The sequence below is a fragment of the Chaetura pelagica genome, unplaced genomic scaffold (assembly GCF_000747805.2).
Source record: "Chaetura pelagica isolate M959 unplaced genomic scaffold, ChaPel_1.0 scaffold471, whole genome shotgun sequence".
Classification (NCBI taxonomy): Eukaryota; Metazoa; Chordata; class Aves; order Apodiformes; family Apodidae; genus Chaetura; species Chaetura pelagica.
The window spans coordinates 1,903,093-1,915,546 of NW_009952430.1; positions in this window are offsets into that span (position 1 = coordinate 1,903,093).

Sequence of the window (12,454 nt, forward strand, 5' to 3'; positions counted from 1 at the left end):
AGTGCGCAGCTGACATGTGGCAGGGGTAAAGGCTGTCCTTGTCCAGCCAGTGCCATGCCCTAAATGTCTCCCTTTATCCCTGGCACAGAGCTCACCAAGCCCACAGAGCTGTGCCACCCCAAGCCAGGGCGCTGGAGCCCCCCAGGTGTGGGGGCAGGACAAGGAAGTGCTTGTGCTTACCACTCCTGTGAGCTGAGATCCTCACACACAGGTAATTCTGAGAGCAACTAAGCATTTAAATACCTCCTCTGTGCACGCAAGGGGTTTTTCTCCCAGGGAGCTTTGGCAGAGCAGAGGCTCTGCATGGAACTTCTCTCTCCACTGAACTCTTGACTTACCACAGGCAGGGCTTGAACATTCAAAACTGAGCATCAAAACAGCTGCTGGCTGAGCTAACAGGACTCCACCTCATGGAGCCCCAGTCCTCTCATCAGCTCCAAGGCTGCCTAGCAGGGTTGGTGGCAGTGGGCTCACCCCAGAGAAAGCACCTCCCTGCCTTTCCCATGCCTGGTCCTGCCATATCCACAACCAATTGAGCCAGGTTTGGGTGCCCTGTCTCACCCAGGGCCCTGCAGCCCCAAGGTGAGCTCTCCTCTACATGTGGTGGAGCAGAGCAGAGGGGAAGGGCATAAGGTGCCTCTGCAGGCTCACACTGATCAAGGATTTTAGCAGTGTCTGCTTGACTCTGCTGAGAAGCAGGTGCTGACAGGGAACCTCTCTGCTGCCACCACCAATGCCCACTGGAATGGATCCCTTGTCCAGCAAATCTGTGCAACACACAGGAGTGCAGTGCTGAGCACCCCCCACAGCCCCCTCCAGCAGAGACACTGCCAAAAAGAGGTGCAGCCTCCCAGGGGCTTGGCTGGCACAGCTGCTTTCAAGAGACACCAGCTCTTCTACCACAAAACAATCCCTGATGCCAAACCCTACCACAAAAAAAAACCCAAGCAGAAACTCATTCTGTGGCCTCTCTAGGGGTGCACACAGAGTTCAGGGGTGTCAGGCCATTCTGCTGACACTTAGGTCTGGTTTGCAGGAAACTCCTACTGTGTTTTCTGGAAAACCATCTCTCCCCTCTGCTCCACTCAGCACAGGGTACTACTGGTTGTACAAGACAGGCCTTAAGAGCTGCTCCTCTGAGCACATCCAGCACACACACACACACACTGTAAGGCACAGGGAACAAAGGGAATAAAACTCAAAGCCTTGTAATGTTGAATTTAAGCCCAGACAAATCAAACCACATACACACCTACACTGTTTCATCAATTAAGTATTGCCAGAAGTTTACAGCTCCAACATGACAGGAGGATATTGTTAATTGTTCCAAACCCAGGTATTAGATAAAACCAAAGCTTTAGACATAAGGCAGCAGTTTAAACAGTCCAAAGAGAATAAAATGCAAAAATATGTAATTAAATGTCCAGATGACCTTAACTCTGGCCTCAAGTGATACCAAGCATGAGACAACAATGACTGAGGCATATTCCCCCCTATGGAGACCAACAGGTTGAATATTTAAACCATGGAGATTTTATTCTGAAAGAAGAAAACTTTGCCTTCCACTAGTACATCCAGTTTTCATATTGCCCTTTTTCAAATGAATGATGGAGAAGTTTTATATTTTGCTTTTGGAAATAGAAAAACATTGGAGTTTCAAGTTTAAAGGCTGAACACTTCCACTACATGCTTTGCTTTATATATTAAAAAAGCATTTCCCAGATACACTGTTATCTACACTGTCTAGGTAGACAGGCAGTGCTTCAAGCTGAAACCAGCTGCAGGAATTCCTGGCCTGACAGTATTAGGGTTAAATGAAGTGGCCAAAAATATAAAGAATGTTTTTCTGTTATTGATCCGGATCATTAACTACCAGAACACTAATTAACAACATCATGATGTAAGTCAAAAAAGACCAAATAGTGTAACCTGTGGAGCTGCTGTAAATTAGCTCAGAGAAGTCTTGAACGTCTCTTAAAGAAAATTATCCAGGTTCAAGAACCAAGAGTGATGGTTTCCAGGTTCAAGGAAGAGGAGCAGTGGTTTCCATATGCCCTGCTATGCTGTGTCTGGGCTCCCAGCAGGATTCAGCTGCAGCTCCCAACTCCTGAGTGGCAGGTAAGTCATGGAGAAGGACAGTCATAAAAGAGAAAATAAGCAAGCATGTCCCTTCAGGGAAAGCAGCCCAAGCATCCAGGGCTGGGGATGTGTCTGTCCTCAGGCGTGGGCATGCTGGAGCTGCACAGGCATTGAAGGCACTTGCATTCATTTGATAATAGTTTGGAAATAGCAAGTTTGGAAGATTTGCACATGTAAAAAGTCATTTTTGCAGTCAGACCCTTGCAGTGTCCTGCCTCATGAGGACACTGCAAAACCCACCATGTATTCTCTAGGTTAAATCCTCAGCACCACAATCTGAACTCGTGAGCTGCAGGCTCCATGGGGGCCCAATCCCACACCCACCTTCCTGCCCACCTTCCCTGCAGAGCAGCCCTGTGCAGAGCACCCAGCACGTGCCCCCAGCAAAAGCACCTTTTCCCTGGACAGTTTCCCTGGGTGACCAGGATCACCCACTGCACATGGTGTGGGTGGGACTCAGCTTGGTCCCCCACTGTGCCAGCTCTGGCCAGGCAGCTGCTGCACCTACACAGCCCAAGCTGATGCCTGTTTTTATTCTCCTCAAAAGTAAAGGCAGCTCAGGGTGGGGGCTCATCTGGTGCAAAAACAAAGGACTGACCTTTCCTCTTTTCCCTTCTTTGAATGCACAAGTACCAACCACAGATAACCCTCTGAGGGCTCCCAGCTACACAAGAGGGGTGCTGGTGTCATTAAACCCTGGGCCAAGCACTGCACTCCTGCTGCTGGGTTTGCTGGTGCCTGCAAAGGGCCAGGCCCCCCGAGCCCCCAGCACAGCCCAGGGAGGGGCCCCTCCAAGCCCCTGGAGGAAACACAGGATCCCACCAGCGAGCTGTTCCCACAATTAACATGTCATGCTCTTAATGAGTGAGTTATGTGTGTAGGAAGGCAGGCTGATACCATAAATAATGCAGCCCTCCCAGTGGCACTGCTGAGCACTGTGGCACCGCTGTCATTTGCAAGGAACATGCTAATTACCCTTCGCCAAGGAGGCTCCCTCATCCCACCAGCCCTGGTGCATCTTGATGGCATTAAGTACGTCTGTCTGCTGCTTTAATCAGCAGCAGCTCTGCTCTGCCACCGATGCTTCCAAGCCAAACAGTGAGTAAATGTTGACAAAATACTCCCCGACACTGGCATTCAGAAGCTGTGAAGTTCCTTGTTTGTATCTCTGCTTGCCAGGGACAAACAGGAAGGTTGTGACAGGGGTGACAGCAGCAGGACCCGAGCACCCACAGCAGGAGGGATGGGCACAGTCTAGTGCAAAATCAGCTGAGATTTCCCTCCTCTTCCTCCCCAGGAGGAGCAGAGCATCCAGCACATGGGCTGGGGAGCCCGAGTTCACATCTCACCAACCTTCCTCTTGGCCTCAGCTGAGCCATTTTGCCTCCTGCACAAAATACTGCACCGTGCACAGGGTGGCAAAGGGGAGGCTTTGGAAGAGAAGTCCTGGTTCTGCCCAAGGAATGCTGCCACAGCAGGGAAAAGCTAAAATAATTACCAGGCTCGGAATGATTCACTGCTCCCAGGACCAAGCCCTGTGTCTGGGATGAGGTGAGCAGAGCTGACATGACACCCACTGCCCCGGCCCAAACCTCCTTCCCTCCACACCAGGGAGGCCTCTGGCCACAGACATCCCTGGACTGGGATGTCCTCTCCAGGGGGATGTGCATCCCAGACCCCGAGCCCTCAGCATTTCTGTCACCAAACAGGACATTTCCCCTGTGTGCGGGACCGGTGCTGTCACCTCACTGGGTGCTAGGTGAGAAAAGGACTCAACACTGGCCTGACTTTGCCTGCTTTTGGTGAAAAACAACCACCAGGTAAGCTGGGAGGTCACACTGAACATTGGTGTTGGAAGATGCTCTGCAGCAGTTGGACCTAGACAGGGAGCAAAAAAAGAACACTGATAAAGAGATGCTATTTTTGAGAGGAAACTATTTTGCTAAGCAAGAAGGATCCCTGAGGAAGGGAGTTTGGCTTCCTGGAAGTCAACCACTTTATTCTGTATAATATTCTCTGTTCTGGGTCACAGGGGATTCTTACTCACTTTCCCCATGAGGTGTGTTTGATATTCCCTCTCTGGAATAGGAATGACCCTTAAACACCTTCAGAGGCTGAAAGAAAGGGAGCTACCCTACTGTTGGCAGGTAGGTTAAGCAACATCACTTCCTATTTAATAATTAAGCTGGCTTTAAATTATTGCTTTAACATGTTGCTTTAAAATATAGAGCTAGCAAATGCCAATTAATAAACAGGCATCTGCTATAGCATTAACATTGTCCACTATGGTGCAGTAGATAGTCTAACGTTCTGGTTTATTGTCCTTTAAGCCAATCATATAATATCTAATAAAACTTTGCTTTGTGTGTTCATACTCTTTGGTCTGCCCTCCTACACCTGTACAGGACACATACCTTGGTCTGCCCTCCTACACCTGTACAGGACACATACCCATGAGCAGGCAGAAAAATCCCACCCATGCTCATTTTAAGAGGCAAAATCCCTCATCTCACCCTTGCTTCTTGGGTGCCTTCACCTCCTTCAATACTGCAGGAAAGGACACTAATTAGTCAACACCAGAGCTATCTTAATGAGTGACTCATTAATTTTTCGGTTCATTGGTTGAATGAGAAGGAAAATAAAGTTCATTTTGTAGACATCAGAAGTTTGATTCACCTGAACTGCTTCATTCTTCATTTTTACAGCTGTTGTGAGATGGCAGCTCCTACAGAAATGTCACTGGGAAACTCAATACTCTCAAAAAAGTTGCAATGAGCCTTTCTGACTGTCTTACATTTTTTCCCCCATGTGAAAGGGAATGGGCTGGGAGATGATTTGATGAATTTGACCTGAATGGAAGAATTAACTCAGCTGAACAAACATCAGTGTTTTTGGGAAACGCATCCCAGTTATTTACAATTTCTGCCATTGTTGCAAGTGCACAATTAGTGTTCCAAGCTGCTGGGGAGAAACTGCAAATTGCTATGAGGAAGGAGCTGCTGTTCTGCAGGCCAGTGTACCCAGGTTTGCTGGCACTCAAGGCAGAGCTGGGCTGCACTACTGCCTGGTGGCCCCATCTCACCTCCCACCATGGCACAGCACAGCTGGAGCAGCTTCTGCCTCTGAAACAAGGGCCTGTGCTCTTCTGCAGCCAGCAAATGGCTCTGAGTGCTCCTGATGGCTGGGATTTGTTGAAATATTTACTCAAGCCTTAATCAGGCAGGACTTTTTATGCTATGACAAGCAGACAGGTTAAAAACCTGCTGCTTTGTATTTTTCCTCCCCCCCCCACAAAATGAATGCACAGGTCTGTGAAAGGCTTCAGGCTGCTGCCTGACCCTGGCTGCAGCCAGACCAAAACTGGGGGCAAATTCTAAGGAAAATCCCATTTCCCTGCTCCCTGTCCCCCCCTCCCCACACACACACAAAAAAACCCAAACAACAAAAAACCAAGATAATAAAAAGTTGTCACTCAAAGTAACTGTCAAGCAGGGGAGGAGAAAACTGGACATTGAAGAAGAGTGTCCTGCCTTGACTGCCAGGCCACATCTCTGAACTGGGTGTGCTGGTGAGGTGCAGGCAGCCCAGCCTCTGCATTCACCTCCCACAACCCTCAGCTCAGGGGAATCCACAGTGCAAGAAAGGGATTATTACAAATTCCATGACTTTTAGTGGCCTGATTTCTCTTAAAAGCTCTTCCAGCAGGCTTGTCTTTCCCTGTCACATCCTGCCACAAGCTCACACCATCTCTCCTGAGCAAGAAAAAACCTCTTTGAGTTTAATTCTGCCAGCAGGCTCCAGTGCAGGAGCACACATGCTGTATTCAGCCTGGAGCAGCCCTGCAAAAACTATCCCTCTGCAGCAAAAGTGTCAAGTGAAAGCCTGGGATCTGGTGGTTTAAGGGTTAGATTGGTTGGAAGTTTGCACTTCAAAGCACAGGGCATCTTCTGGTGGTTGTAGTTGTTCCTACTCACCAATTGAGGTGTCACTTGATCCATGATAGCCAAGAGCAAGTGAATGGGGTTGTCTGAGATCACTCACAGGGGAGTCAAGGCTGATGGGTGACATTTCATTTATGTCACAGCCACACTGAACAGTCATGCTTGGATATTTGGGTAAGACTAAGCCCTGGCTTGATTCTACAAGTCAACATGTGTTTTGGGTGACCTTTTCCACATAACTGCTCTGCTTTTTGTTTCACTGTGAAATTAGCACAGAACAACCAGTCCTGGATATTAATTACAACCTTTTGGTATTTGCTGCTTTTAAAACTCCAGATGCTGCATTCACCAAATTGCACCAGAGCATTATCTTACAGAAAATGGAATTACATGTTCCTGCCCCTCGTGGTTGGAAGGAAGAGCACCCACAGGAAACAAGCACATCATAAACACTCAGAAACAAAGTAGTAAATTAAAAGCCACAAACTTGTTGTGTCTAAAAATACATTTTTTAATTTTAAAGCTGATCTCAGGAGTTTTCAGGCTGACTCAGGGCTCTCTTGCCTACCACCTTTCATGTTCCCAGGCTAGAGTACAGACAGTTATGTTCCTCTTTCTGAGAATTCCATTTAGGTTTTGCTGTTTCCAGTTACACTGTTAGTCCTGAGGAAGGGTGTGACAGAGCTGAGCTCCCCCCCAGCACCCCCATGCAAAGCAGCCATGCTTTGTGTATTTGCCATCATCAGTTCCCCTGTTCCCACAGCAGGTAGATCTACTGCCTGCCTTAGTTTCACTCTCATTTCTTTTTACTCATTCTTCCTTATTTCACAGCCTGTATCAGCTTTCATCCTTGCAATAAATTTATCTCCAGTGCCATTTGTCAGTTCTAAGGCAATGAGCTTCATCCCTTCCCAAGTCTGCTCCTCTGTGTCCCTTGTGATGCTCTTCTGAGATTTTAGTCACTTGCACTCAAACCTTTAGTCCTAACTTTCTTTTCTAAAGTGGTTTATGACTTCTTCAATTTCATAAGAAGTCACCAAATGGAGCTGGAGTTTGTCTTGTCAGCTTTGACAGCAAAGTCATAAATCTGCTTGTGAAATGTGAACCTGATGAGAGGTTTGAGGAGGAGCAGGCCCAGACTCCTAACAGGTTGCAGATGCCCATGCCCTTAGATCTCAAATGGGATCTATTTTAAATATAATTTATTTTCTCTGGAATGTGTAACAGGTGGGGATGCTATGGAGATTCTTCAAGGGCAAGGAGAGAGCTGTGACTGGAGGGGCAGTGCAGCCAGGACAGCCCCTGCAGCATCTGCTGAATTAGGAGGCACTCAAACCCATGCAACCTTAAACCCCATGATCTTATATCCAGAAGGCACAGCCTCTGTCCAACAAAGGAACACAGTCCAGAGTGATCAAAAGGCATCCATGACTGGATTAATCCCATAAAACTGCACCATCCATGGAGGAAAGAAGACAAAGGTTGCTGCAGAAGGCACAAGGACCCAGCCCATAGCAGGGAAGACAAATCAAGGTAGCTCTCCAACACATGGTAATGATCACCCAGGTTCTAGCCAGTATGTGCTGACAAGGTTACATTTCATCTACAACTTCTTAATGGGCAGTTACATACTCCAGGTAGCAGCAGGATGAGGGGGTCCCAGACTGGAGCCTGCCCTTGCCACACACAGGATGCACCAGAAATCAGCTGTAAATAGTTGCTCCAGCACCCATTGCTCATGCTGAAAACCAGAGCTCTGCAACTGACCACGTACCCAGAGCTCCAGGTGAAAGCAGCAACATGCAACTGGGCTGTGAAGCTGAGCTGTGTTCTCAGGGCAGATTTATACCTGGAGCAAAAGGCAACCTCTTCCACTTCCAGCACTGCTTCCCCAGCTGGATGCAGCCATACCCAGCAGTGGGGGTTGCCATCACCCCCAGGGGACCTGCAGCATCATCCCCTGCCAGTGCCTTATCCAAACCCCACATGACCCCCATCACTGCACAGGGAGCCCAGCCTGCATCCCACACACCTCTCACCAGCCGTGCCAGAAAGGTAGGGGACTAAACACATTTTTGTTCTCTCATACCTTTAAGATCCACAAATAAAGATCAGCCAAAGCCTGTACAGTGTGCTCTTCCTGCAGCTATCAAACCTGGGATCTAATCAGTATATTCTTCAGCCCCACCTACTGGCACCTTATCTCTCAGCTCTTTGCGTGTGCAGCAGTAAAACATCTCCACCAGCACAGACACAGCTCGCCCAAAACCAGCAGCCTGCACTGCCCTAGAGCATCACAGCTGGCCCAGGGTGAGCTGCCAGGGGCTCTGAAAATCAACATTCACATCTCTCCCCATTAGAGAATGGGCAAAAGCCAGGAGTTAGTCAGGCACATAAAGAGAATATAACCTTTGGACAAGCTTTTCCTGAAAATGCAGTGTTTCCTCAGAGCTGAGTCCAGTGGGGAGAGTTATTATGGGAAGATTTACTTCCACTGGGACACCAGGCTTTTACTATCACACTTTTAAATAATCCACATTTTAAAAGGTTATTTTACTGTGAGAAAAGATTAACTCTATTGCTAGCTCTCTCCTGCCTATCCTGGATCAAGTGCCTTATGACATCACCAGAAGAAATAAACGTGGTATCACCTGGCTCAGGTACAGCTGTGTCAGGCCAGAGGTGGAACAACCACCAGGTGCTGTCTTGCTGCAGAAGTTCATGCTGGGGAGGCCCTAGTTAACAAGGTCAGCTTGGCTGTTGGCTCAGGTTTTGGCTCTTCTGAATGGACCATGTCCCATCTTGCCATGCACCCTACACCTGGGCAAGAGAGGTGCAAACTGCACATCAGCTGCTGCTGGTCAGGAGACACCAGTGGCACCAGCCCACCTGCCTGCTCTCCCCTCCTCCTCTCCCAGCAAAGCAGCTGGGGGTTTGGAAAAAGACCTGGAGACACCGGCTAAATGGCCTTGGATGTTCACACAGACCATGGTGCCTGTTGCTGCAGAATGTAAAATCTGTGATAAACTCTTCTGTAAAGTCACAAGGGCTTCGAATTGACACCCAGCAAACAAAAGGTCATGAGCATGCAACGGGGAAGGTGCATGGCTCAGTGCTTGGTGCCTGGACACATCCTCAGGAGGCTGCAGTGAGCAGGTCACATCACATCCATTTCCTTGCCTTCCACTTTCCCAGTCACCTCACCCAAGCCAATCACTTGGTTTTGTCACCCACTGGTTTGAGTTTATTACCCGCTCGGTCAGTAGTTCAGTCTAGCTGCTGATAAGTTTGCATTAGCTCTGACTGTTACATATTGAGGGCTATTAAAGCAGCTGGCAGGTGTATCAATCCATCAGCCATGTCCCTCCTCTCCCCCAAGCCCATTTTCCTCACCCCTTGGCCTCAACACCAGGCAAAGGCAGGGGATGCAGTGGTGTGAGGCAGCCAAGGATGCCCCAGGGAAGGGAGTGCCCTGGTCTGCAGAAACAGGAGCATGACAGAGAGGAAATTACAGAATTTGAGTTCCCAGCCCTCCCTCTCCTGCTCTGAGCACTGAAGCAGGCAAAAGGCCCAGCAAGGGGAAGGACAGGCTGGCAGCATGGAGCTGGAACTGAAGAAATGCTCTGATCCAGTCTCATTTTCCTGTACTGATGCTTTTTTGAGCATCTCAGTTTATTTTTCCTCATTTTTCTTCTCTCTTCTAGAATGAATCAGGAAACACTAAATCCAGGTACCTAGATACCTGCTCACCTGGCAAACACAAGCTCAGGGGGTGGGTTGAGCTTGCCAAGCAGGAGAGAGCAGAAGGGCAGGTCCCACTCCCCAGCCAGGCACCCCCAGAGCCACTGCAACCCAGCAGGCACAGGGCACAAAGACTCACCTTGGAAACTGCCAACCTTCAAGACAGCAACTGTGTGCTCAAGCAGCTCCTGAACATCCCACAGCATGAGAGATCAGCAGAGGAAGCCAGAGCACAGCCAGGCAAAGCTGCTGCAGCACCATGCACACCTATAAGCTGTAACACCAGCAGAATGACAACTATTAGGAGCCCAGTCTAGAAACAGCTCTAGAGCAGTATTACTTGTAACTTGACTACATTATACCCAAGCACTAAAACAAGATGAAGCTTAAAAAATAAAAACTAGAAGAGCTCAGAGCAGGTCAAAGGCAGCAACCCCAAAAATGAATGAAGGGCTCAAACTCAGCTTTAGTAAACAAGGTGCCTCCCTGCCCCAGCTGAGAGCCCTCAGCACTTGATGAGCCCTCTAGAAAAGTCCCCAGGCAGAGCTGAGACTCCTCCTGCTCTAGAAATCTTAGAGAAACAGCAGTATATTCTTCTACTCAGTAGCTGACTACATCTTGGCTCTAAGAAAATGTTTTGTTTATATACGTGTGTTTGTTATGTGTGATCATCCCAATGCACATATGGAGCTTGTGTTGAGGCAGCATCACCTGGGCAAGCTTTGTAGCAGATGTGACTAAGGTCACATCTTACAGGTATCCCTGTAAGGCATTGCAAAGTGACCAATCTCTTCCTGCTGCTTGCAAAGCACAGCTGGAGCTGCAGGGATGAAGGAGGATTTGAAACCTGGTTCTGGGGTAACCAGCTCAGGAGGCTGCATTTGCCTTTGGACAGTAGCAACTGAGATGGTGACTGATGCTTGGAGAGAAGAAGCTAAAACCAGAGGAGACTCATGGTAAATGTGCTGTGCCAGGAACCAGAGCAGGCAGGTAAACTGGATTTTGCTGCTCACTATGGGGTGAGGTGAGAAAAGGGAGCTTTTGCCTTAGGAAAGCAAAACGTTGGGTGAAAAAGATGCTTTTCTGCAAGATGAAGTGTTGCTGGGTGAGGCAATCGAGACAAAATGTTCTCTAAGCTGGGTCTGTTGGTGGAAGGCACAGTGAGCTGCAGCATCATGAGGGCAGGGCTGGGGCTAAAACCACCTCACCAGCTATCAAAGTCCATCCCTTGGTGCTCACAGGTGCTGGGCTCAGGGTTGGTGCCTCACCAATGGCTGGGTCACACAGGCTTGTGTTTGCAGCTGTGCCTCCCTCTTTGTGCTGAGATCCCATGATCCACAGAAGACCCAGTTTGGCCAAGCCCTGCTGCATCTGCAGGGGGAGGACCATGGCTGTGCTCCAGGCTGGAGGGCTGCATGTAAGTCTAGATGACTGTCTCAGGAGTGGGCTGCTGTAGTGTGAGCTACCTCAGCTCTACTGCTAGTTAACTAATGAGTCTCCTAACTAAATCATTAGCCCTGTCTGCTCCTTGTTAACCTCTTCTCTCAGTCCCATCAAAAGAGATGAGGACACATGCATTATACAGAAGGGGAAGGTCTATCTTTTTATTATTTGATTTACTGATGTACTAACCTGCAACAATTTCTGGGATGAAGCTTTCCCCCCACTATAACCCTACTGGCTTTGACAATATTGCAGCTGGGAAAAATTTATCTCACTTAGTGGAGAAAGGTGGCCTAGGGAGGCAAGGAGGGAAGGACTTGCTGATTCTAGCCCTGGGATTAGATCTCTCCAAGCAGGATAAATTGATAGATGGTGGATTTACACCAGAGTTTTCAGACTGTCCTAGATCCCTTTTTGCAGGAGGAGGCAGCCAAGCTGTGCCAGTGGTGAGTGCTGGGGCACCCCCAGACCCGCAGCCCCCAGCCCTCCAGCCCTGCCTGGCTACGGGTGAGGTCACAATCCTGCTGTGTGACCTCGGCCTCTCTCCCCTCTAAAAACCCCACTTTGCCACTCGTGTGACCCCCCAGCTGGGATGGCTTTCTGAGGTGACAAGGAGAAGGAAGGCTACCAGCTGTGCATTTCTCTCACCCACCCAGACTGATACCCCCTGCAGAAAGCCTCTGGTGTTCCCTGGTACCAGACAGGACAGCACCATGGACTTGGTTGGCCTGCCCCAGCTTCTGGACCTGATCCGTGTGCCTAGAGACGTGTGGTTGGTCAACTTTGGGGCCCTGCGCCGTCTGCTCCCAGCCAGGAGAAAAGGGAAGAAGGAGAGCAGCATCTCCAAGGTAGAGGCACTGGCTGGTCCCCTGGGTGCTCCCCTGCCCAAGCCCCCTCCTACGGGCTCTGCACCACCCGTGCACTGCCCTTAGAGCGGGGTCTGAGTTAAGCCCCAGTTCCTGCTGGGACCCCGGGCTTCCCTGTGGGAAAGGGGTGGAGTTTTGGGGAGGAAGAGCTGGGGCTGAAATGCTGCTCCCCTTGCTCTGGGTCCTCCCCACGTTGCCATCAGCAAGTGCTGGTGGGTCCAATCCAGCCCGGGTGCTGCTGCACATCTGCCTGTAACCCTGATCCCTTTGCCTCCTCTTCCCAGCAGGGCAGGGGGAGCCAGTTTGCCCCTGCTGAGCCCACCC